The sequence below is a fragment of the Cibotium barometz genome, chromosome 58 (genome assembly GCF_041138505.1).
Source record: "Cibotium barometz isolate CiBa-2024 chromosome 58, ASM4113850v1, whole genome shotgun sequence".
NCBI lineage: Eukaryota > Viridiplantae > Streptophyta > Polypodiopsida > Cyatheales > Cibotiaceae > Cibotium > Cibotium barometz.
Window position 1 is genome coordinate 38,192,761 of NC_141103.1, and position 27,860 is coordinate 38,220,620.

The window sequence follows — 27,860 nt, forward strand, 5'->3', positions numbered from 1 at the left end:
CAAAGCAAAGCCCAACAAGAAAAGGACATATGGGGGGTTGGAGTGTGCATCTATGTTCACTATTTGTCAAGAGTATGTAATGCAATCAAACTCAACCCCCACACCTTTCCACAAATGCTATATGATAAATATTCTTATAGTATTTATTATGTAACATGAAATTATTGAAAACAAATAAAGTTTGAGTATAAATATTAAGCAGTAAATTCACGATGATGATGTTGACAAGTGTGCAAAGATAGGTATCACAAGAATTTGACAAAATATTCAATATGTGTGGTGATGGAATTTTGATGTTTATCACAAATGAGGAGGGAAAAGGAAAAAAAGAGCTTATCTCTTTTTGCTGAATTCGTCTATGTGTTGTCGTCGATGTGGTTGCCTTTTTTGGGTGTGTGTATCCTCTCAATTCTCAAGATACAAAATCAATAGAATTATACAAATTTTAGTAGTGATTTTGTATGTATGAAATCACAAGTGAATATGTATATGTGTCTTCTTCTTTTTTAGGTAGGGACTTCTCACAAACTTCTACCGGTGGGATTAATCCCACATAGCATTTAGAAGATTTTAAAATCAGGGTTTATATATAACTTCAAACCTATTATCCTTTTAACAAGTAAGTGAGAGAGAGAGAGTGTGTGTTTGAATTCTCTCAGCTCCTCATGAACTGTTGTTACTACACTGTGTCGGCCTAGTTATTGGCGTAGTGTATTGCTAGTCGTGTTGTTGTCTACTTTGAAGTGAAAGGCTTCCCCGAAGGAGAGAGAGAGAGTGTGTGTTTGAATTCTCTCAGCTCCTCATGAACTGTTCCTATTATCCTTTCAACAAGTAAGTGAGAGAGAGAGAGTGTGTGTTTGAATTCTCTCAGCTCCTCATGAACTGTTGTTACACTGTGTCGGCCTAGTTATTGGCATCGTGTATTGCTAGTCGTGTTGTTGTCTACTTTGAAGTGAAAGGCTTCCCCGAAGGAAGCCTGAGCAATCACCCTTTCATCAAAAATCTAGCTTCACCCCGCTATGTGGCAGTTATGTGGTATGTGTGTATCCCCATTTCACATTGTGTGGTGCCGTTATCTGCCTGCTACACATGGGGTTGTTGATCACCCTTTTTTGTCCCACCACCCTATGCAATTGTTTTTTTTTTCAACAAAAAAGTTGTATCCCCTATATCAAAAGTTGTGTCCCTTTGCATCCTTTGTGGCCTCCAAAAGATTAATGCCTAAAGTGCCTCCTCCTTGATTCTTGAAGAGAGGAGGTGAGATGTGCTATCACTTGTTAGTGGGCTACCAATTGCCATGGCCAGCTGCTCCTTGGTTTCTTTGAGTTCTCTAATCTTTATGTAATTCTAAGATCCTTTCCTCTGTCAGCTTCTTGCTTATCTCAAAGTCCTTTTTTATACTTATTGTAGCTTATCTTGAAACTCATGGGCCCTTGATATCATAGTTTGGTTCACTTTTTCTCTCATGAACGAGACAATCTTATGTCCTTTGAGCACTGAAAACGGTTAAGTGTGCCGAGATCTTCATACGGCTATGCCTTTACTTTAGAATTTCTTGTGATGATATAGACCACACAAGGATGCCATTTGCAATATGTACACTGACCAAAGGATTTATATTTCCACACATACGAACCATTTAGACCATATCGGCGACACATGCAAACCATATAGACCATACATTGATGAATGTAACAATCATAAAAATGATCACATGGATCCGTTTCTAGCCTTGTAAGACACACTACGAGACGATATAGATATGTAAAGATCTCCTGCAACCCTCTTTGCCATATAAATCATAAAAACCATGCCAAGTATGTAAAGATCTCAAGAGTATTGTTCCTACCATGTAGTACATGGCATATGGACCACATAGATCACACCAAGAAGAGTAAAGATCTTGTGCAACCTGCTTTGACTATGTACGCTAACCATGTATAGGGCATATGGACCATACAAACCACACCAAAGAGAGTCCACTGAGCATATAAAGATCTTGATCAGCCTATATAGACCATATAGACCACACCAAAGAGAGTCCACTGACCATATAAAGACCTTGATCAACCCATTTTGACCATATATGGACAATGTAGACCACACCAAAGTGATTCCACTGAGCATATAAAGATCTTGATCAGCCCATTCTAATCATATAGACCACATCAAGAGGGTAGTGAGCATATAAAGATCTTGATCAGCCCCCATTCTGACCATGTGCTGAACCACATGAAACATGCAAAGCACAATATTCCTACCATGTGCATATCACATGGAACATGTAGAGCACACCATGAGAAGACCAAGAATACAAAGATTACATAGAGCCCATTCTAACCATATGCATAGCCCATTCCAACCATATATAGAGACCACATGGACTATCTGTGGACTGTACAAAGCACACTTGGAGATGACCAACCATATACAAATGACATGGATTGTACAAAGAAAACCTGAAGATGACCAAAAACACATATAGTTTGATCATACTTTTGTTGTATGAACCACGTAGACCACATGAGGATAATGTTGACTGCATGAAGATCATATATAGCCCATCATCATGGTATAGCAGACCAGAAAGTCTATAGGACCAAACACGGGGTATACATAACACACTCTAAGCATATGAGATCACATAGATCCCACTCCAACCATGTATGGGACATATAGACTATACAAACCACACCGAGACAATAGCGAGCATGCAAGACCTTGGGTAACTAGTTTTGACCATGTATAAAGACCACATGGACCATGTAATAGAGCACACAGTGAGAAAACCAACCATATAGACACCCATTCTGACCATAGGTGGATCACATGGACTATATACAACACATTGGGGCTATGTAAAGGTCTCAAGCTTTCATATCCACAATACAAGCCACACTAAGGCAACAACAAACATGTAAAGATCTGAACAAGATTATCCTAAATATATGCAGATCGCCACATGGACCATGCACAGTACACACTATGAGAAGAGAGAGCATATAGAGATCACATCATAGAGTCCATTCTTCTCATGTATCAAACACATCGATCATACAAACCACACTAAGATGACCAATGAGCATGTAAAGATCTCAAGAAAACCATTCCAACCATTTATAGACACCACATTGATCATGAAGAGAACCTCGTGAGAGAAGAATAAGCATATAGAGATCACATAGAGCCCATTCTAACCATATGCAGACACATGAACCATATGGAACACACCAAGACGACATTGATGAGCATGTAAAGATCTTGGTTAGTCTCTTCTAGCTAGGGCACATGATGAGAAGTTTGAGCATATAGAGATCACATAAGACCCATGCTGACTATGTATGGGACATATAAACCATATACAAACCACATCGTGAGGAGACAAGAGAGAGCATGTAAAGACCTTGGGAAGCCTATTCGAATCATGTACAGAGATGACATGGACCATGCAGTAAAGGACACCATGGGAAGAATCATGTAGAAACCTATTCCCACATGGACTATTAGAGAATACCAAGAGAAGACCATATGTATGCACCATCCAAGACCATGATTTATGACATCATGCATGGACATCATATGGATGATGCATGTATGTCCATGGTACACATAATAGCATGTATGTCCATGGTACACGTGATAGAATGTATGTTTGTGTATGTCCATGATAGCATGTATGTCCATGGTACACGTGATAGAATGTATGTTTGTGTATGTCCATGATACATGTATGTCTATGATGCACATGATAGCATGTATGTCCACGCCATGTTACATGTTGACATGGACTTGTCACATGTTCACATGGACACATCAACTACCACATCATCAAAGTAATCCACATAAGCAAAACCTATGGAACCAAAGTTCGCTTGCTTGCCTAGTTCTTACCAAAAAAAGATCCCCTTTGCACTATAATGAGCCAAAGCCCCCTCACTCATTTAATATCTAAGGCCATGTTTTTCTATCTTTTCCCAATTGAAATATAGCAGGGGCACCATCCTAGGCACTAAGCTAAACACATCCTCACCAACTGGTCAAGGCACATAGGGAGGTGGGATGGTCCATGCTAGATACCTTCAAGGTTTCACTCTTTACCTTGGGAGTTTGCATTGGTTTAGGATGCATTTCACTAGTTTCCATACACTAAAAAATGTTGACATTTGGTTTTAATTAGGCCTTAGATGGTCACATTGGGGATTTTGCCATTACTTATGCCATTGAGAATGTGCTACATGTTACTTTAAGTGCTCATCCTCCCACTCAAAGTAGAGATAATGGGCTAGAGCACTACTACAAGAATTGGTGTCAAGTTTTGGCAAGACTGGTAAAGAAAATAGCAAAAGGGTTTGTTTAGGTAGTTGGACTTGTGAAGCCTCACATCTAAAGTCTTGTGTTAGGTTCATGTCATAATCTTATTTTAGCTTATCATCCGTAGCTTTTAATGTATGGCACCTTATGATAAGAATCAAAATCTAAATTCACCTTTGATGTGGTTGAAGGAGTCATGATGATGCACTCATCATCCTCAAGGAGGCGAGAGGCGAGACCTCTACTTCAATTGTGGATTACAAATTGAAGGACAATAAGGGAAGTTGAGATTGATTAATTCTCAAATTTAAATATATATTTCACTTAAAATGAAATTTCAATCTATTGATGCCCTTCTTTGCAAGTTATGCATTTCACAATTCCTCGTTGGTTTAAATAAGTAGGGTAAAGGACAAAATCAAGAGGCCTTTTGCATGAAAGCAGGTGTAATGCAACCTTGTCTTTTCATAAGTTTATTACCATCAAAATTAACTAGAATTAAAACAACCGATCTCTTTAGGAGGAAGATCTTAGGCATAGGTTGTAAATCCTAGAAGGAGTTGCTAAAGGATCTCTTTTTGAGTATTTATGTCCATCCCCTTTCTCTGTCATTCAAAACCATTTGCTAACACTCTATAAACCTGGCCTCTTCTCTTGACATCCACAGTAGTAATCACCTTAGGAGCATGCTCTATGCATTCGAATCCCTTGGCTCTTATTCATGAATCTCTTTTTTTAAAAGCCTAATAATCCCTTATTGATCTTTGCTTTATGATGAGAATCACTATCTCTAAAGGATTATGCATCCACAATTTCTACTCTTGACCATCACTAACAAACATTCAAGGATGTGAAAATTCATTCTTTAAGGAAAGTAAATTATAAATTAGAATAATTCCAAGAAACCCCCAAATATATACCAAATTGGGGGAGAAAATGAAGTTACCAAAAAAGCATCCAAACAAGTTACTAGCTAAATAAGTCAAAGCCAATCATAAGCTAACAAAACAAGTCTAGGTTACAAAACATAGCTTTCATCCTAATCATTAAAATGACCATAGTCTACACTTAGGAAAAAGAAAAAGAAGAAGTGACCAGAGATCAAATCTTCTACACTCTTCAGAAGAAGAAGAATTGTGAGGATGTAGATTTGATCATTTTGATGATTTGAGACAAGCACTATGTTTTAAGAGTTGGACCTATTTTGTTATATGTTTGGGGGTTGCTTGTATCTATTTTATTTTTTTATTACTATCCTTCACCAAAAAAAGAGAGAGATTAAAAAAACAAAAAAAAAGAAGTGATCATAGATCAAATCTTCCACACTTTTCAGGTTAAGAAGTGATGAGCAAGTGTAACAAAACTTACCCAGCACTTTCACCATATTCTATTGTTCTATGTTGCATGCATGGATCTCCACATTTATGTGTGACTCTAAAACAAAACCCACCATACCAAAGAGCATCGAGAGAGAGAGAGAGAGCATTGAGAGAGAGAGAGAGAGAGAGAGAGAGAGAGAGAGAGAGAGAGAGAGAGAGAGAGATGACTTTTTTTTAAAAAGATAGAGAAAGAGATGACTTTTTTTTTAAAGACAGAGAAAGAGATGACTGTTAAAAAAACACACAACTCCATCAGTAAAAACAAAAATCCTACAATCATAATGATATAAACTTTGAGAGTGATTTGCTCCATGCTCATGCTCCATAATGGACTTTAGAGGGTGCATTAAAGTCTAGGTGGGTTTTTTGGTCTTTTGGAAATCTTTAAATTTGAATATCTTACAAGCCTACAACTGGGATGTTACAAATCCACACTTCATTCTCCACGATGGAAGTGTGAGAAGAAGAGATGAGAGAAGAGACAATGTACTCAAGAACTCATCAATGAACCACTAGCCAACTTGATTACAAATGAACTACAATGCCTCATATATATAGGAAAGTTCCTCCACCCTTTCCTCCACCCAAAAATGTGTGTAAATAGGAAAAAATGGAAATGAATGCTATAAATCCCAAAAATGCCTAGAGGCTAAAGTATGTGCCACTAGCATGACACCATCTGGAGATGACATCTATCCAACACCTCCTCTTCAGATCCAGACGGGAGGACCAACGCCAACGCGGTGAAGAAGATAATCCAAGGTAGGTCGAGGAAGAGGCTTAGTAAACAAATCAGCAACATTATCTTTGGTAGGACAATACTCAAGTTTAATGCGACCTTCAGAAATCCAATCACGAACAAAATGAAAATGAACATCAATGTGTTTGGATCGTCCTCGAATAACTGGATTTTTGGCTAAAGCAATAGCACTCTGTGAATCTGAGTAGATGAGTTTTGAATTAGGATACATGGGACAAGTGAGTGATGCACAATCATGCATGCCATATTTCTCAAGCAACCTTAAAGTATACTTCTTTTGACAAAGAAAGATGCCAGAAGCAAATTGCCACACTTTTAAACTAAGCAAATAGTGGAGTAGTCCAAGATCAATCATGGCAAATGATGTTGTGAGTTGAGTTTGAACCCATTTGAGTAGATCCAAATTAGAGCCAGTGAGTGTCAAATCATCCACATAAAGCACAAGAATGCATATATCATCATCCACAATAAGCACATAAAGATTAGGATCTGCATGAGTCCTCTCAAAATGTAGAGAAAGGAGAAAACTGTCAATCTTTTGATACCAAGCTCGAGGAGCTTGCTTAAGACCATAAAGAAATAAATACACATCATGTTCATGACCCTGTGCAATAAAACCTTCAGGTTGTTCCACATAAACTTCCTCCTCTAAATCTCCATTCAAGAAGGTAGATTTAACATCCATTTGATATATAGGCTAGACATAGTGAGAAACAAGAGCAAAAACAACACGAATAGTAGAATATCTGGCAGTAGGAGCAAAAGTTTCATCAAAGTCTTCACCTTTCTTTTGAGCATAACCTTTAGCAACAAGGCGTGCCTTGTACTTATCAAGAGTACCATCAGAATGAAACTTGACTTTGAAAATCCACTTAACACCAATGACCTTTTTATGTGAAGGTCATGGAACTAACTACCATGTGTTATTAGATTCAATAGAAGAAATCTCTGCTTGCATTACTTCACACCAATGTGGTAAGGAAAGAGCTTCCTTAACCGTTTCAGGCTCAAACACATCACCAATATGACACATCAAGGCGTGTACGTAAGACACGTGTAGTAGATTGTTGAGCATCTGAAAGTGATATACCTGAATCCTGAAGTAGAGAGCGAACCCATTTTGGAGGACCAAAAGTCCGTGTAGAATCCAATGAAGTAGTAGGTGTCGCAATCGAAATGGATGAAGGGGATGAAGTAGGAACTGATGGTGTAGATGAGGATGAGAATGTAGGGAATGAGAGAGGCCCAAGCTCAAGAGATGGAAATGGATCTGAGAGAGATGTAGAAGGTGGTAACTCATCAAGACCAAAAACATGCTCATCAAAGATAGCATCACGTGAAAGAATAATATCCTCACGAGAAGGATCCCAAAAACGGAACCCTTTGGAGCGAGAAGCATATCCTGTGAATATCATAGGTTCGGACTTAGCATATCCTCATGAGAAGGATCCCAAAAACGGAACCCTTTGGAGCGAGAAGCATATCCTGTGAATATCATAGGTTTGGACTTAGCATCAAGAGTCCTCCTCCTCTTAGAAGAAGGCACATGCACATGAGCAACACAACCAAAGACATGAAAATGAGAAACAGTAGGCTTGTGGCCTGTGAAAGCCTCCTCTGGAGTCATGCCGTCCACTGCTTTCGTAAGAGAGCGATTGAGAAGATAAACTGAAGTACCTATAGCCTCACCCCAAAAGGAGGAAGGTAGCTTTGCATGATGTAAGAGGCAGCGGGCCATTTCCTTCACCGTTCTATTCTTTCTTTCAACCACACCATTCTGTTGAGGAGTGTAGGGTATGGTGGTTTGTCGTTGTATGCCTTTTGAAGCTAGAAAATCCTCAAATGCTATAAACTCACCTCCATTATCAGTCCTGAGAAAAGATACCTTTTGACTTGCTTGATTCTCCATTTGGGCAAGCCAAACCTTAAAATGAGAAAGAGCATAAGACTTCTTAGGTAAGAAATAAACCCATGATTTGCGAGAGAAGTCATCCACAAGAAGCATATAATACTTGGATCCACCAAGCGATTGTACTTCCATAGGTCCTGCAAGATCAGCATGAATAAGCTCAAGTATGCGTGTGGCCCTATGAGTAGCCTCCTCTGGAAAAGAAGCCCGATGTTGCTTTCCTTGAGCACAAGAAGAACAAATATGATGGCGCAGTTTCTTAAGCTTTGGTAGACCTGTAACCATGTCATGTGAGACAAGATGTTGCAAAGTAGCAAGAGGAACATGGCCAAAGCGGAAATGCCATAGATCACTATCTTCATTAGAAACAAGTGCTTTCGGAGAAGCAAATAGTTGATGAAGATGAGACTCATGTGGTGGCAACTGTGCTATAAAAGAGCTTATATGATAAAGCCCAGCATTTTGATAACCATGTGCCACACAAGAAAGTGACTGTCTATCAATGATTTCAATCACTTCATCATCAAAGTAAACCCCAAGACCTTTAGAAGTAGGCTTAGAGATAGAAAATAAGTTGGCAGACATCTTAGGCACATACAAAACATCATGTAAGATAGCATCTCCAAAAGAAACATCACCAATACCAATCACAGGGAGAGACGAAGCATCACCAATGTGTACTGAATGATGAAGAGATAGACTTATAGTTTTCCAATAAGGAAGAACTATTCGTCATGTGAGAGGTAGCACCACTGTCGGCAATCCACTCATCCGCAGTATGCGTATCAAGATCTTTGATTACCACAAGTGATGTGTCACATGAAGAAGTAGAAGACATAGCAACATATGCAATCTTGGCGTTGCCGTCTTCCATCTTGTCTTTGTTTTTGTCATGAGAAGATGTTGATGTAGAAGAACCCTTAGATTTGGATTCAAGTTCAGCTTTTACCTTCTTGGATGCCGCCTTCTTAGCAAAACAACGATCCTCCGTATGGCCACTACGACCACAGAAAGTGCACTCCTTGGAAGAATCCTTTGATTTGTCCTTGCCGCCTTTGGTTGAAGAATCTTTAGCATTGGAATTAGAGCCTTTGTGTTGATCATTCCCCTTGCCTTGGCTTACAAAAGCCGAGTCCTTTTTGTTTTGCTTGCGAGGCACTTATCATGAAGAAGACCCATAGTCTCTTCAAAGGAAGGGAAAGAAACTCGAAGAAAGATGTTATCTTTGAACGATTCAAAAGAAGAAGGCAATTTACCAAGTAGCGTGTGGACCGGATTGCTTACCAATGTACCAAACTCTTCAAGTTGCCACTTGATTCGATTGAATTCTCCAAGCTTCTCCACTATGTTGGATTCGGAGATAGAAGGCTTATCCAAATCTTCTTCCAACTTAGCTATCTTAACCGTTGAAAGTCTTCCATATTGCATTTGTATAGCGTGCCATAATTGTTCAGCCGTACTCCAAGAGAGAAATTGAGACACAACCGATGTAGACATGCCATGCACAAGTAAAGCTTTGGCCCGTGCATCCATATAGGTTTGATATTGAGAAGGCACCATATGAGGAGAAGTGATTATAGACCACACCTCGGCGCTTTCCAAAAGAAGTTGCATAAACAAAGACCAAGTGTGGTAGTTGTTTGGGGTAAGCTTTTGTGAATCGGAAAGACTTGGAAGACTCAAAGATTGAGTGAATGGGTTAAAGGGCTGATATGATTGAGTGGGGAGAGGAGTAGTAGTGGAAGTAGTAGAAGAAGGAATCATAGTAGATAAAGTTACCATAAAAGGCATAGATGATGTAGGGGGATATACCATAGAGGGCATAGAAGTATGTGGATAGGAAGGCATAAAGAACAAAGAAGAAAGAGTGAAAGGATCCGTAGAAGGTAATGGATACGACGGAAAAGAGAAAGTAGAAGCACCTACCGAAGAAGGAATTGCACCAACTTCCGTTGTAGTAGTTGTCGGTCCAACCGTTTTGTAGGAGATGTAGGATCCATAGTATCTTCAAGTTTGCCTTTGTCTTTTGGAGTAGAGGACTTCTGAGATCCCATAGGGAGAGGAGGGTGGGAAAACACAAGGGAAGAAGTGTCGTACCTCAAAAAATGTAGCCAATAGATGGGTTGTCCACCAAGGAAGTATCTCCAAAATATGCACAAAGATAGTGTGAAAAAACGCAGCCACAAAACGCAGCCGATATATGAACCAATAGACTCCGTAGAAACCACCAAAAGAGGGCTGAGAATGTAGCCTTAGGTAGAAGGAGTATGGAGGAGTTGATTGTCCACAAAAACGCAAACACAAAGTGTGTAGCAAAGTGGAATTTTCAACCGGTAGAAAGGTGTAGAAAAGAGGATGAATATGTACCTCAAAACACCATGAAGAGGACTGAAGTTGATGATGAAAACGCAGCCAAGAAATCTCTCCATAAGAAGCCTCCAAAAAAATGCTACCGCATGTAGGGAAAACTAGTTGGCAATGTTTTCACCGCAAGTAGAGTTGTAGGACCCAGATTGAAGTGCTTTAAAAACACACTTGTAAAGGATGGTAAGGGACTGGTTTGAAGCCTCTTGCATCATTGAATGAGTGCAAGGATGATGAGTAAGGGCTTCTGCAAAAAACGCAAGCAGAAATTCTGCATCATGCAGGCAGTTTGCGAAGAATAACTCAAAAATGGTGAGAAATTTGTGAAAACTTTCTTCTGCAAAGTTGTAGACCATGATGATTCCAGTAGCTCTCGCGCAGGCACAATCCTCAAAAATGTATTCGTTTAGCAGAAAATCAAAGAATAAAAAAATGCAATTAAAAGTGGGGTTATTGAAGAGGACTAGAGGTAGAGAGGAAGAAGGATAAGAAGGCTCTATATGCACTACCACCTTGCTTTGATACCATGTGAGAAAGAAGAGATGAGAGAAGAGACAATGTACTCAAGAACTCATCACTGAACCACTAGCCAACTTGATTAGAAATGAACTACAATGCCTCATATAGGAAAGTTCCTCCACCCAAAAATGTGTGTAAATAGAAAAAAATGGAAATGAATACTATAAATCCCAAAAATGCCTAGAGGCTAAAGAGTGTGCCACTAGCGTGACACCATATGGAGATGACACCTATCCAACAAGAAGTGCATTAAAGGCTACGTGGGTTTTTTATTCTTTTGAAATTTTTTAAATTTGAACTCACTAGTGGTTTGAAACCACTGCTAAAAGCAATGTCAAGGACATTGCTTTTGAGTCCATCTTACCTTTTTTTCACCCATATATGTGTACCTCAATAACTTCAACATTGAAGCATCATGTACCCTAGCTTGTTGCATAGGAGCTTGTATATCATCTTTTGAAGGAGAGTTCACTGGAGCTTATACGACATGCATTTCTTTACCCTTTCCTTTAAAAGCAATATGCCATTGCTTTATCAATGAGATTTTGGCTTTGAACTCAAGTTGATTAGAAATTTGGGGATCCACTTAGCCTAAAATTCTTAAGCATTCATTGCACAAGCATCCCAAATAGTTAGAAAAGATGTGTCATCTTTAAACTTAGGCCACTTCTCACACAAGTCTCTAAATGCCAGACTGGCAAAGTCATCTGCTCTACTACAGCCAACAAGTCTTTCTACTACCTGCTATATTTCAACATTATTGTAAAAGATACAAATCATTACTTAAGATTAACAAGAACCGAGTATCTAATCATTTGACCTAACAACCTACTCATGAAATTTATGTGATAATGAAGTAAAATAAAGCCTATGTTTTCTTTTACATGAATGCTACGTGAAAAGATGTATGTTAAGATCAACAAATAAATAAACATATGAAAAGATGTATGTTAAGATCAACAAATAAATAAACATATGCAATAAATTGTAAGTGTGAGTCATATTTTCCAAAGCACTTAGGAGGCATGAGATTAAAATTTTCATATTTAATAAGATAAAATCCACACATTAATCTCACACAAGCATACCAAGTAACCTAGAATGCTCATAATAAACTAAATACATGACTTGAATGCACACACTAAGCCAAGGGATCAAGCATTCAGGATATGACTAGAATAGTCACACCTGGCCCACATGTGTGACCAAGATGACCACAACTATTCCTAAGACTAGAATGTTCACAGTTAGCCCACATACCTAACCAAGATGAATATAGCTAGCCCTAAGAATAGAATGTTCACAGTTAGCCCACATACATGACCAAGATGAACATAGCTAGCCCACATACCTAACCAAGATGAATATAGCTAGCCCTAAGAATAGAATGTTCACAGTTAGCCCACATACCTAACCAAGATGAATATAGCTAGCCCTAAGAATAGAATGTTCACAGTTAGCCCACATACATGACCAAGATGAACATAGCTAGCCGCCCTAATAAAACAAATGAAACATGATGAGAAGCTTGAGCATTTAGATATCACATACAACCCATTTTGACTATATATGGGATATATGGACCATACAGATCACATTGAGAAAAGAGCGAGCATGTAAAGACCTTGGGAAGTCCGTTTCAACCATACACAAAGATGACATGGACCATGTAGCAAAGGACACCATGGGAAGAAGCATGTAGAAGCCCGTTCCCACATGGCTATATAGAGCACACCAAGAGAAGACCATACGTATGCACCATCCAAGGCCATGATCTACATCATGTGGATGATGCATGTACATGATATCATGCATGTCCATGCCATGTTACATGCTGACATGGACTCATCACATGTTGACATATGGACACGTAACTACCATGTCATCAAAATAGTCCACACAAGCAAAACCCATGGAACCAAAGCTCGCCAAAACAAAAAACTTGTTGCCAATACTTGCCAAAAAAATGTCCCACCTACACTATAATGACCCATAGCCCCCTCACTCATTTACTATCTAAGGCCATGTTTTTCTATTTTTTCCCCAATTGAGATTGCAGTAGGGGAACCGTCCTAAGCGCTAAGCTAAACACATCCTTGCCAATTGATCAAGGCACATAGGGAGGAAGGATCATGGTCCAAGATAGATATGCTTGATATTTTACCTTTGCATTGGGGAACACTCACCCAGGCACGTCGTGAGTGTCAGCTTGTGTTAAGCTTGACATCTTAACACATCATGGAGCATGAAGCATGTATTTGTATTATCTCGATTGTACTTTTTTTTAAAAAAATTCCAAAAGACCAAAAAAGCCACGTATACTTTAATGCACTGTGTAAAGTCCATTATGGAGTATGAAGCGTGGAGTAAATTGCTCTCAAAATTTGTATCATCTTGATTGTAGGCTTTTTTGTTTTTGCTGATAAGCTACGTGTCTTTTTTATAGTGATCTTTTTTCTCTACCCTTTTTTTTACAATCATCTCTCTCTCTCTCTCTCTCTCTCTCTCTCTCTCTCTCTCTCTCTCGATGCTCTCTCTCTCTCGATGCTCTTTGGTATGGTAGATTTTGTTATAGAATCACACACAAATGTGGAGATCTATGCATATAACATAGAACAAAAAAACATGGATGAAACTTGCTAGTAAGTTTTATTACACTTTCTCGTCACTTTGTTAACTCTAAAAAATATGGAATATTTGATCTCTACTCACTTCTTCTTCTTCTTCTTTTTTTTAAATATCTTTTTTATGGTGAAGGATAGTAATTAAAAAATAGATATAAGCAACCCATAAATATATAACAAAACAGGTCCAGCTTACAAAATATAGCTCTTATCTCAATCATCAAAATGATCATAATCTGCATCCTCACACTTCTTCTTCTGAAGAGTAAAAGATTTGATCTCTAGTCACTCCCTTTTTTATTTTTCTTAATTTTCACTTCTTATTTTTCCTAAGTGCAAATTAGGAAAAATAAAAAAGAAGGATTGAGTAAAGATCAAATCTTTTACAAACTTCATAAAAGAAGAAGAAGTGACTAGAGATCAAATCTTGTACACTCTTCAAAAAAAGAAGAAGTATGAGGATGTAGATTATGATCATTTTGATGATTGGGATGAGAGATATGTTTTATAAGCTAGATCTGTTTTGTTAGCTTATGAGAATTAACTTTGACTCAGTTAGCTTATGAGGATGTAGATTATGATCATTTTGATGATTGGGATGAGAGCTATGTTTTATAAGCTAGATCTGTTTTGTTAGCTTGTGAGAATTAACTTTGACTCAGTTAGTTGGTAAACTTGTTTGGATGCTTTTTTGGTAACCTCACTTTCTCCCCCCCAGTTTGGTATATATTTGGGGTTTTCTTATAATTATTCTCATTTTTAATTTACTTTCCTTAAAAAATAAATTTTCACATCCTTGATTGTTTGTTTGCTGATAGTCAGGAGTAGACGTTATGGATGCATAATCCTTTGGAGCTAGTGATTCTCGTCATAAGGCCAAGACATTGTAATATTGATTGGTTTAATAGGAGTAGAAGTTGTGGATGCACAATCCTTTGGAGATAGTGATTCTTGTTGTAAAGCAAAGATCAACAAAAGGGAGTATTGGGCTTCAAAAAAGAGAGAGTCATGAATAAGAGCCAAGGCATTTCAATGCCTAGAGCATGCTCCTAAGGTGATTACTACTATGGATGCCAAAAGAAGAGACTAGGTTTGTAGAGTGTTAGTAAATTATTATTAATGACATTAGTACTCAAAAGGAGATCTTTAAGCAAATCAATCCTCCTTTATCCTATAATTAAGGATTTACAACCTATGCCATTATTCTTGCTAAAGCAACTATGGTTTCAAGCATCCGTAACATCGTTTACCACAGGTGAAGATCCCAAGGTCGTTGGATAAGATCTTCCTTAAGAGATCACTAATTTCATGAAAAAGGCCTCCTGCTTTTGTTCTTTACTTGTTTAAACCAATGAGGAATTGTGATATGCATAACCTACAAAGAAGGGCATCAACAAATTTAAAATTTTAGGAGCTTCTAAGCAAAATATATATTTGAAGTTGAGAATTAATCGATCTTAATTTTAATTATTTATCCTCCAATTCGTAATCCATAGTCAAAGGAGAGGTTTTGCATCCTTGAGGATGAAGAGTGCATCATCATGACTCCTTTAACCACATCAAAGGTGAATTTGGATTTTGATGCTTATCATGAGATGCCATACATTAAAAGATATGGGTGATAAGCTATGACATGAACCTGACAAAAGACATTAGATGTGAGGCTTCATAAGTCCAACTACCTAAACAAACCCTTTTGCTATGTTCTTCATCGGTCCTGCCCAAAAATTGACACCAATTCTTATGGTAGTGGTCTAGCCAATTATCTCTACATTGAATGGGAGGATGAGCACTTAAAGTAACATGTAGCACATTATCCATGGCATAAGTAATGGAAAAATCCCCAATAAGACCATTTAAGTCCTAATCAAAACCAAATATTGGCATTTTTTAGTGTATGCAAACTAGTGAAATGCCTTCTTTTCATATCACCGGCACAATAGATCTTCGCTAGTGATTCTACAACTAGACTACACCTACATAGTCCACAACCGCTAAGTTATGGCATACTTATCTTGCTAGCCCACCTGTTTAGCATGTTCACATTATGGCATACTTATCTTGCTAGCCCACCTGTTTAGCATGTTCACATTATGGACCACTTGTACATAGTACTCTAGTACTTATGTTGGGTTTTCACTTATCTTTTGTAGCCTTCTTTTGAGAGTAAGAAGAAGAATAAGATTTCAACCTTCCATCTTTGTGAGTGTGTTATCCATTGCTATGTGAGTGTGTGTGTGTGCTTGCAAACAAGAGCTCAAGCTCAATCCTAAAAAATTAGCAAGTACATCACATTAGAAGAATTCGGAACTCATTTTAGGGACCTGTAAGAAATTCTCAATTTCTTTATTTTTTTCATTTCCAAAATGCATAAAATCAAAAAGTTCATCCAACAAAAACAATAAAATATGTGCACTGACTGCAAAAAGTGAAACTCTAGAGGAATAAAAAAACTGACGCGCATTTAATACAAGGGAGTACCTCACATCGCATTTAAGAGTCTAGGTGTTCATAACTACCTTCGGATATGTCATACAAAATCTTTGTTCTTTTGAACATTTTAGACCTTTACCACCATCGCAAAGTTTTGATTCATGAAGAGGTGCTGCATTGTGAGAACGTAGAGAAAAACAATGGCAACCTACAATCAAGCGACTGAAGAATCTAATAACAAGAGGCTATACCATCTTCATATGGACTTACAAGAGAAGAGTATGATCCTCTTCAAAAACAAAGAAAAGGTCCAAGAATAGATGCCATGCATAGGGAAAAAATGAGAAGAGAAGGCTTGCACCATATCGACTTATGGTATGATGGAAAAATCTACCCAAATGCAAAATCACGAACTCCACTCCTCCTTTTTCCAGTCCAACAAAACTACTGAAGTTTGTAGGTGATAGCCACAAAGGCTTGCTTGAATACATATCTAGCCAATCTGCTATTGCTGATATGTATAGGTGTCTATACCAACAAGAGGCAAAAGACAAAGCTCAAACTGAAAGAAAAACTTCAAAAAGAGGTTAACAAACTCAGGAAGACCCAACAAAAGTTGAAGAAAGCAAGGACAAAAGCTACCCCATTGGGAGACAGACATAGAAGTTAAAAAAATCATAATATTGCTGAACTGAAACCTAGTAGTGGAGGATGTAAGCACAGGGTCAAGCAAGCAAGGTAAGATTTCTTATGCCTTTATTACTTTGAATGCAATGATAATATAGATTTAAACTAAAAATTGAGAAAACCACTCTTATTGTTACAGAAACATTTTAGAGCCTAATAAAGAGAATCTCAATCCTAATATCCTTCCAATCTCAAACAAATGAAAGGTTTGCTATTAAGCAACATTGCAAAAAACATGATTAAAGAGAAGAATTACAAGACAGTCAAACGGAATGTTGTGCAACAATTTGTGGACACAAATAAAATTGATGTAAATGTTATTCAAGAGGCACTAGATGAAAGTGGAGTTATCAGAGAAGGCTACACCACTATCTTCAAGGTTGTGTCATCGACTTTGAAGGATCAAAGAATCAAACATGTGCTTTTCCTTACACCTGCAGAAGTATGGAAGCTGAGAGGCCTACTAAATCAGCAAAAGTGGATGACTACATTGGCCAATGCTTCCATATTGAAGGCTTGTTTGAGGGTGAGAAGGGGAGTACTATGTATAATCCTTGGAACAACATTTTTGTTGATCTCCAACAAATGCAAAGAAGAATGGTTGAGTACTATGGTATCACTTTTGAAGAGCGCCAAGGACGTCTAAAGTTTGTTATAAAACTAGATGAATGTGAAATTGTTAAAGAGAAAAAGATTGAGTGTGTGACAATCACACTTATGAATAGAGAATTGGACCCATCAATTTTACAAAAGGTAACCCAAAATATTTCAGTGTGCAATCAGAAAAGCACATTTGGTGGTTAGGGGCATTTGAGGTTAGTAAACACTTGTAATTGGCACACTATTTTGTTGTGATGTTTAGTCAATTTTTGGTCAATGGAAAGGACTAAGCAAAACAGCTAGGAAGGAGGGACATGAACCTCCTATTGCAAAAGTTGCCATGCAAAAGTTGCCACAGGAAGGGCACCAGCACTATCTAGGTTTAGAGCCTCTAGAAAAGGAAAGCATGCACATCCTTTAGCAAGCAAAGATAAGGAGATTCAGCTAGAGAGTGACATTCCTGAGAGAGAGAAGAAAGGCATAGAAGGCTGTTGGGTTTGTTATCCCCAAGGCACCCTTCCAGAGGATTGTGAGAGAGGTTTATGATAACTAGTCATTGTGAATGAGATGGCAGAGGTCTACTATCTACACACTCCAAGAAGTAGCAGAGGACTTCCTTATTGAGTTCTTTCAGGACACTATGCTTGTTGCTGCACATGCCCATAGGTGTACAATCATGCTTAAAGACATGGAAACCCTCAAGAGGGTACATTGGTGATATGACCAGCTCCTTCATCCTACTGGTTGGGTAGATGTGAAGACGAGGAATATTCTCATGGTACCACCAGTAAGGAAGCGAAAAGATAAAGAAATTCCAAAGACTTAGGATGTAACACATAATAGAGACACAAGGGCAAAGTCTGCCTATGAGGAGTCAGTAAAAAGCCAAAAGGATGTTAGTTCTCAGGCTCTATCCCATGCTACTACCATTCAAGATGTGAAGAACTTGCAGAGATTACTAGACTTGGGGTCTAGAACTATGATCAAAATAGAGGAGGTTGATGTTGACATTCTTTTGTCAAAAGAATGCATAAGAATTTGGAGGAACAAATCTACAGAGGTCTCAGACTCAATTATTTTTGTTTGTTTATGGTAAGTTCCTAACTGTTTGGTACATTGTTGGCAATAACATTTTGAGAGCCTACTGTGACCAAACCTTTTTTTAGCATGATGAGATCCAAGTTACCTCTAGACATCCAAACAATGGTGTATATTCTAGACCCCCACTTCGATCAAGTTGTAAGGAATTTGAGAGAGCCAGTATAACAAGCTTAGCCAAATGGTTTACACACTACAACATTCATAGGGTCAATACCATCATTTTTCCCTATCACTAAGAGTAAGTGAATGATGCCTATCATCTTGACCTTTTCACCATGTCTACTCGAAGACTGACTGATTTTTGTCTTTCTTACAGTCGGCATTGGAGCTTTGTATGCATTGATGTCAAGGATCATGAATGCTTTCTCTTCAACTCCTTATATGGGACCCATCCACCAGAGCTTAGCCTGTATGTTTCCCTTCTACAAGTTTGGTTATTTTTTGGTAAGGTTATTCTGGAATCGCTAATAAGTAAATCTCTCTTTGTAGATGCTTGAAGAGACTGTTCAATGCTCTTGATCACATTCCCCCCAATGTCAATCTTCTAGACTCTGTTAAACCTCTTTCCATGCCTGTAAAAGTGTTGCCCTTCCCTCTACACATGCTGGTTTTCAATATGATGTAACAGATTGCTTATGATTTTTAATGCATGTCCAAACTCCACAGTAGAAACAAGGGTACTCCTGTGGATGGAGGACCTTGATACATGCCAAATACATATTGGCCACTTATTATGATTTTGAAAGACCGGACATTGTAAGTTCAGACACCCATTCATTAATAATGACATTGTACACTGATCAATATGGGATTAAAAGGTAACTAAATTTCATTAATCTTTATTTTTGAATAAGCCTACTACATTTGTAGTAAAAAGAGAATATGAAATTACGAGTCGCAATCATATATTTGATTGCAAATGAGTTTGGTACCACTTAACTTTATTGTACGTTTTTCTGTCCCAGCCATCATCCAGAAAGCCAATATTATCTGCAGTAGCATTGGCTTTGTAGCTAAGCATTATTCTACAGACCTTCACATAATATTTGCTGAACAAGTCCACAAAAATTGTAACGGGCATGCAAATATTTATTTTGACAATTCTAGTTGCAATGCCTGGCTATAGAGAACGTTGCACTCTCGAGAAGATCTTAGCTCTATAAGTCTCTGTAATAGTGGCATGAGGAATAGGCCAATCCATACTATGCCATTCTAGAAGATTTAGCCTTCTCAAGGCACCATAGGTGTTTTCTTTGTCCAGCCATTGGTAGAAATGATCGTAAAAGAAAATACCTAATTGGGCTAACTGGGTGGCAGATCTATTTTGGTACTATAACTCTCCAATGCTACCATGTAGAACATCCAATAATCCCAAAATGCATTGTACTGGCTGCCACTCTTGATAGGATGATGGATATATATCTGCAACAATAAAATGTTGTGGTTAGAAAACACTTAAGGTTTATAGAAAACATTAAGGTTTACAAAAAAACACTTACAGTTTGGTCTATGTTGTTGGAGATAATCGGGACAAACATGCCACACAAGTTCTTTGTGCATATACACATGCTGGATTAAAATCTCCATGACATTTTTCTTCCCTTCTACACTTCTAAAATCCTTCACCCTACCTTTCCATGCTGCCAAAAATTTGATTCTTTGATCTTTGCTTCCTTCTCCTGTTTGGTTTCATCCTCACAACCCAGCTCCCTTTCGATATAATAAGTGTTTTCCAACACCCAGTTGTAGAAATTATATTGGAAATCTCAATAGAGTTAATAGAAGAAGTGGGTCAATGGGGCAAAGAACTCACCTCCCTTCTTTTATCCTCTGCATTTGGCTCTATAGAGTGTTTTGGCACAAGCTCAGTGATAGTTTTCTGTTGCCATTCTTGAGAGCACGAGATAATAAGAGATGGTAGAGTGTAGAAAATTGAAGAAGCGAGAGGAAAATGTTGTTCAAGCGGGATAACTGGTTTAGGAGGGAATCTTTTTTTGTCTTTGATGATATAACTGCACTCACAATAGAATAATCTTGTCAAAATCAAAAAGGATCTCTTCATTGAATGCAAACAGTTGTATATTCAATAAAATATGATTCTTATTTCTTTTCTTTTTAATGAATTTTACTTTGTTTTTGCAATTTCTCCAACGTTACGTTGGCCTTTCTCCTATTGGTGGAGAGAGGTTTTTTGTTTTGGGAAAAAGGCCCCAAAATGAGCTCTGTTCTCCCCTAATGCATAAAGGCAAAGAGAAGGTGGATGAGCCCCTTGGTATGCTTAGCATTTCAGCAGAGCATTCATTGGTTCATGGGGAGTGTAGTGGCGAAGAGCAGAGCCTTGAGGAGGAGCGATGAAATGTGCTTCAGCTCTCAAACTCCAATCATGTTTTTTGCATCCTCTGATGTTTGCATTTCAGGATCCTATGAGCAATAGGTAAAAATGCTCCCTTTCTTACAATAATTTGCAACCTATGGAGTGCTTAGAAAATGGCAATGGAAAAGAGGAATGTAGGCTTCAAGTCACATGTTTCATTTTCTTCTCATCTTATTTCTATTCATGATCTTTAATTCTTGTTTACTTTACTCTAAAACTCCAATATTGTTCTCAAATCCTTTCATGAATTCATTTTAGATAGAAGTACTTGTCGAAAATTTAGTACTTGTGGTAGCTAGGACTGGACCAAGAAAATGCATGAAGCAAGCTACCTGGAGTGCAAAAGGGCTCAACTTTCAAGTTTCTAAAGTCCCCTCTAAATGTGGAAGCAATGCCAGGTATATTGTGCAAATATGGTTAAAGTTGGAGAGTATTTAGCACTTGCATGGTCTTCCAAGAACAAGCAAGGGTCTTGATCATTCTATAGTAACCTAGAACCAAATTCACTTATATTTTATTAGGAAGTTTTCACAAGTGAGATGAGGTCCAAGTTTTTATGGCAAGAGTTTTTCTTTGGGTGTGTGGAGGACCTAATAAATAGACCCTTTAGAGATGCCTTGGTTTGGAGTCTTTGGAGGGTTAGGTCCCAGGTTTCTTATTGGATCATGTCCTAACGAGGTTTATTTTGTCTCTCCAACCATCATAGCTATAACACCATCGATGACATGCTCATGTGGATCTCCTACAACAATTAATGACTAGGCTCTCCACGCACAATCTAGATCCAACTTTAAGGAATTAGGGGATCCTAGAAGTTGTGGCTCTATGTGGGCTTTTTGCTATAAGATTTGAAGGATCAAATGGTTGTATAGGATGGTGTATTGTGCTTCAAACTTTGAATTGGGTGATAGCCTTAAATACTAACTAGTTTTTTGTTGTAAACATGTAACTTTTGCTCAAACTTTTACATATTATGATGAGGTTTATTAGCTACATTGTATGTAGATTGTAATGTTGTTGTCATTTACATGGCACTTATTGATTGTAGGGTCACCCTATGTTGACACTATTTGATTGCCCTATCAAGGCTTGTGATGGAAAATCTATAAAACAAAAAATTATCATGAATTTGTAACAATGCCAACCATCATCAATAAAGTACTTTTTTGGTTTTTTTTTCAAAATTTTCATGTTTGTTAATGTTTTTCACTAAGCTAAACATGAAAAAAAAGGCAAGAAATTTGGGGGGGGAAAAAATTAAAAAGGTAGCTCGTGTTGGTGTGCCCAAGGGTCAAACAGGAATGACGCCTGGCCCTTGGGTGCACAAACACGAGCAGCCCCTCTTTTTTGAAAAAAAATTGTCAAGTTTTTGGTTTTTTTACAACATCAAAATCAATATCAAAAAGATTTTTTTTGGCCAAAAAAGCATTGAGGGTGCAAGGGAGGGGGCTTTCTCTTATGGCAAATTAGTAGGATGATTGCGGTTAGTTTTTTAAAATATAAGACACTACAAAAATAGCCCTCTTTGGGAGCTTTCATCTTCCAAACAATGAAGAATTTGAGTAAACCAAATAAGAAACTTTTTAATTACCTTTTCAATAAGCAATACAAATTGTGTCTCCATGTCTTCTACCCACATTCCAAGGTCTAGGGCCTCAAACTTCCATCACAAAACTCGACACACACTCTTGTGTACAAATTTCACTCAAAAATTACTTTTTGCTAATTTTGTTCTACTTTTTGACCTTCTTAACAATGGATCCATGAAAATATCAATAGATCAAAATTGTAGTTTACCAAAAGATGTACAAGTCCATCATACAGACTTTTTGCATATAACATGAGCTTCTTATACATATTCACCTCACAAAATGGACATTTACATATTTTTCATAATTGTATATAGAAAATGATAAATGAACATGAGAGAGAATAGGAGTGGAATCTTTTGAGCTAATATTTCATATCTTCAGCAAAGGAATATGGCTTGTGAGTTGATGCCTCACATCCTACCTTGTAGTAAATGACACTAATGTATCAATAATTGCCATCATTTGGACTTGTAATTTATGACAAAATCTTTACTTGCTCAACTAAAACAAACAAATCTTAAATGCTCTCAAATTCTATATTACTTTGGCGTGCTGAAGTCATACACATTTGGTATATTCATAATCTCTACATGCATACCTAATGCACATGTACACTCTTATTAGATAAAGCATTGTTGCTATATTTAAATTCCTCATTTATAATCTTCTTATTTTGAAATGAAATAATAACATGAGCAATGATAGTATTTTCCATTGAAATCTAGACTTCCTTGTGAGTGATAAAGCATTGTTGGTATATTTAAATTCCTCATTTATAGTCTTCTTATTTCATAAGAAAATAATAACATGAGCAATGATAGTATTTTCCATTGAAATCTAAACTTCTTTGCAATAAATTTCTCTAGTGCTATTGTATGAATATCACTTTCCAAATATCATTCTTTTTCAAATTTCAAACACAACATGATAGCTTATTTCACACACAATCTGTTCTAATTATGGTAAATTCATATCAATTAAATCAACAAGTAGAGAATCAAGATAACACTCTAAAATTCATCAATCACAAAGACTCAATGCCGTAAGGTAGAACCAAAAATTGTTGTCCATTGTGTCAAATGTATTTGTATTAAGGAAAATCACCAATGTACATGGATACCTCCATCAAAGGATGGTTTTTGTTGACTCTATGGTCCTCTAGCAACTTCTATCTTCACATGAAAATGGAAGATCTTTGCAACTTCTCAATATACATTTATTCTCTCAATACACAAGGTCTTTAGGGTCCAAAAAATTTATGGTCCTTCAGAACTTTATAATTCTCCATAAAAATCTATGATTGTCCTTGTATGTAAACTCTATGGCTGGCCATTTGATTCACTTCAGTGACCTAATCTGCAAAATAGCCATGATTCTATGTAAGTTAAAAATGCACAGGCACAATGAGGCATCAATAGCATAGAACTGAAGTTTTTATATATATATATATATCTCTCTCTCTCTTCCAAGGAAGCAAAAGTAAAGGGCCACAATGCATACAAAAACTAGAAAAAATAAAGTCCTCATTAGACTCTCCAAATGTTTTCTTTCAACCATTATGGAAAGTATCCATGGATGATGAGATAAATGCATTGGAGTAGCAAGGTACATGGTCATTTGTAGGTTTTCTAGAGGTTAAGAATGTGATCGGATGTAAGTGGGTGTACAAGATTAAGCATAATTCAGATGGAAGCACCAATTGCTATACAAGGCTCAGCTTGTAGCAAAAGAACATGCACAACAGTATGGCATAGATTAAGATAAGACATTTAGTCTAGTTGACAAGATGGCTACTACTCATATGATGGTTGCTTTACCTACACCAAATAAGTGAAAAATCATGCCTTGCATGTACACCCAATTGGAAATTCTCTCCTTGGTAGCATCTCTAATTGCAACATAATTTGCTTTTGTAGTAGAGAATGCAACAAGCTTTTACAACTTCGAACCCACCTTACCATTGTTTCCCCTATATTAAGAACATACTCAATGGTACCTACTCTTCCATCTTTATCACTTGCCATATTTGAATTGACATACACTTATAGACAAAGGGTTTGAACCTTTAAAATATAATGCATGAGTAGTCATACCTCTCGAGTATCTGAGAACCCATTTAATTGCCATCCTATGTTCTTCACCTAGATTATTCATAATCTGCTCACAATTTCCACTACAAGTGTAATATATGACTTTTGGCATACATTTCATACATCAAGCTACCAATTGATGATGCATATGGAATCATTGACATATAATCAATCTCCTCTTGCATCTCGGGACACATATCCTTGCATAATCTACAATATATGTGTTGAGATATCAAGCTCTACCCCCTGATGTATATCCTAGGTGACTATCATTTATGTCACCGTCTTGTGTTAGGTATACTTGTGGCGTAGTTAGATAGCCACGTATGTTTGGATTGGGTTCACATATGGACCATGTATTCTAGGGTTACACATATAGTGTATACCCATCTTTCATTTTTTTGTTGTTGTGTGCTAAAGTTGTGAAGATAGGCTTCAGCCTCCAACCTTGTGTCCTCTCTCTTTTGTGTGTTGTGAAGAAAGCTACAGTTGAGTCTCCTACCTCTCTCCCTCATTCTTTACATGGTATCAGAGCTTGGTAGGTGGTGAGGAGCTCAAGCAGCAAGCAGAGGCAAGAGGAGATCGTGAAACCCTGGTAAGAGGATCGGCATCTCCTTTCTCTTGAGCTTTTGGGAGCATACTGGTGCAGGTACACAGTTGTGAGTACAAAGTGCAAAACCTCAGATTGAGGTGCCCTTCATTGTGGAGCACGAGAGCATTACTTGGAAAAATTAAACTTCGTAGGAGTTTGTGTCGCGAAAATTTCCATTCCGAGACTGTTTCGACCTCCGTTTTGGCATCGCGAAGTTTCAGCAAGCACTCAGGAAAAGTCGCCTGTGTATGTCCATTTTTCGCCGTTGAGCAAAGTTGCAACAGAAAGGTTGCTGTATGCCCCATTGCAGAGAATCTAAGAAACGCAGGCCAGTTTTGGGTTACTGTGTTTATGCAATTTCGTCACTTGGTGTGACTCGTGGTTGCTTGCCACCGCCCTTGTGAGGCATAATTTTTGGTGTTGCAGAATTGTTGCTGTTTGCCCTTGTGAGACAGAACTCTATTTCTTTCTCTTGCAGTCAAAGTTTTGACTTGGCAAATGTCTGAAAATCTGTCAACTATTGTTAGTGAGAAACTTGAGAAGGACAACTTCCAAGCATGGAAGTTCAAGATGACAAACTTCCTTATGGGAAAGGGAGTATGGCCATTTATCAATGGTGATGAGCAGGAACCCATTTTGGGTGCTGCTCCTACTGCTGCCGATTTGAAGACCTTTAAAGAATGGCATGAAAAGTCCAGAAAGGTAATGTATTGGTTGTCAGTCAGTGTTTCACACTCAATGATTGTGTATATACAAGATGCAAAAACACCGAAGGAGGCATGGGATACATTGGTGAAGATGTACAGCACCAATACCACTGCACGGAAGATGCAACTCAAGCAAGAGTTGCATAATGTGCAGAGGAATAAGCTAAGAATAAATGAGTATTCCATGAAGGTTAAAGGCCTTGCATATTCTCTTGGCTCAATTGGAGCACCTTTTGATGATGAAGACTTAGTGTCTGTGACCTTGAATGGTCTTGGGAGAGAATATGCACAATTTCGGACATCCATTGGAGTCCGTGAGACCTTTCCTGATTTTCAGGAACTTGTTGCTCTCTTGTTGAGTGAAGAGCAAAGGAATGGTGGTTCAGCCACAGGAAGTTCTCAAGAGTCTGCATTCTACTCAAATCAGAATAAAGGCAGAGGTAGAGGAAGAGGCCGTTTTGGTGGCCGTTCAACAAATCATAACCAACAGGAAAACCAGTCCTATGGAGGAGGACGTGGTAACTCTAGAGGCAGGGGGAGCCAAAGAGGACGAGGTTCATGGCAAAGGAATCAACAAGTAGATAGCAACACAAAGTGCTATTATTGTGGAAAGCCTGGACACAAAGAGAAGACCTGTTATAAAAAGCAGAATGACATCAGAAATGGAAAGTTGCAGCAAAGCAACTATGCATCATCCAGTGGGCATGGTGATGACAGAAATGAGCGCCTTTTTGTGATGCATCACATGGTTAACTCCATGACAGAAAATGCTGCAGATTGTAAAAATGTTTGGTTGGTTGATTCAGGTGCTTCTAACCACATGACCAGTCATGGTGAGTGGTTTAGTGATGTCAGAAACCTGGAAAAGCCAGGTTATGTTGAAACAGGTGATGATACTGCTCATCCAATTGCACAGGTTGGTAAGGTGCCATTGGCTATGCAGAATGGAAGAACAAAGTACTTGTCAGATATACTTCATGTTCCAAACATCACCAAGAACTTAGTCTCAGTTGGCCAAATGGTAGAGCAGGTTGCAGGTCAGATTTAACCCTGATGGGTGTTTTGTTGAGGATTTGTGCTGCTTGGTTACAAAAGGCAAAAGAAATGGCAGAATGTTTACCTTGGATGCTGATATCCTAGAGGTGCAGGCTGCTATGTTTACGCATGGAAGAGGTGTCATTGCAGATATTGAGATATGGCACAAGCACATTGGGCACGTGAACATACAAAGGCTGAAATCTATGCAAACACAGAGTATTGTTACAGGTTTGCCAAAATTCAGAGTGGATGGAATGCAAAAGGTATGTGAAGCATGCCAAATGGGCAAGCAGGCCAGACATGCATTTCCACGTAATGCTGAAGTAAGCAACAGGGCTTTGGAAGTGATCCACTCTGATGTGTGGACAACAAAAGGTGCTTCTCTTGGTGGATGCCATTATTATGTGAGCTTCATTGATGATCACACAAGAAAAGTATGGGTCTATTTTATGAAGCATAAAAGTGAAGTGTTCAGCCACTTCAAAGCCTTTAAGGCTATGGTTGAGAAAGAAAAGGGCATGCAGATAAAAGTGCTAGGATCTGATGGAGGGGGAGAGTATTTTTCAGAAGAATTCAGTGACTTTGAAAGAGCAGGGAGTTCAGAGAAAATACTCATGCAGATCTACCCCTCAGCAGAATGGGGTTGCAGAAAGAAAGAACAGGCACATTGCAGAAGTTGCAAGGGCTATGCTGAATGAAAAGAAGATGCCTGATTATTTTTGGGCTGAAGCAGTAGCAACTGCTGTCTATATTATGAACAGAACCCCCACTGCCAGCTGT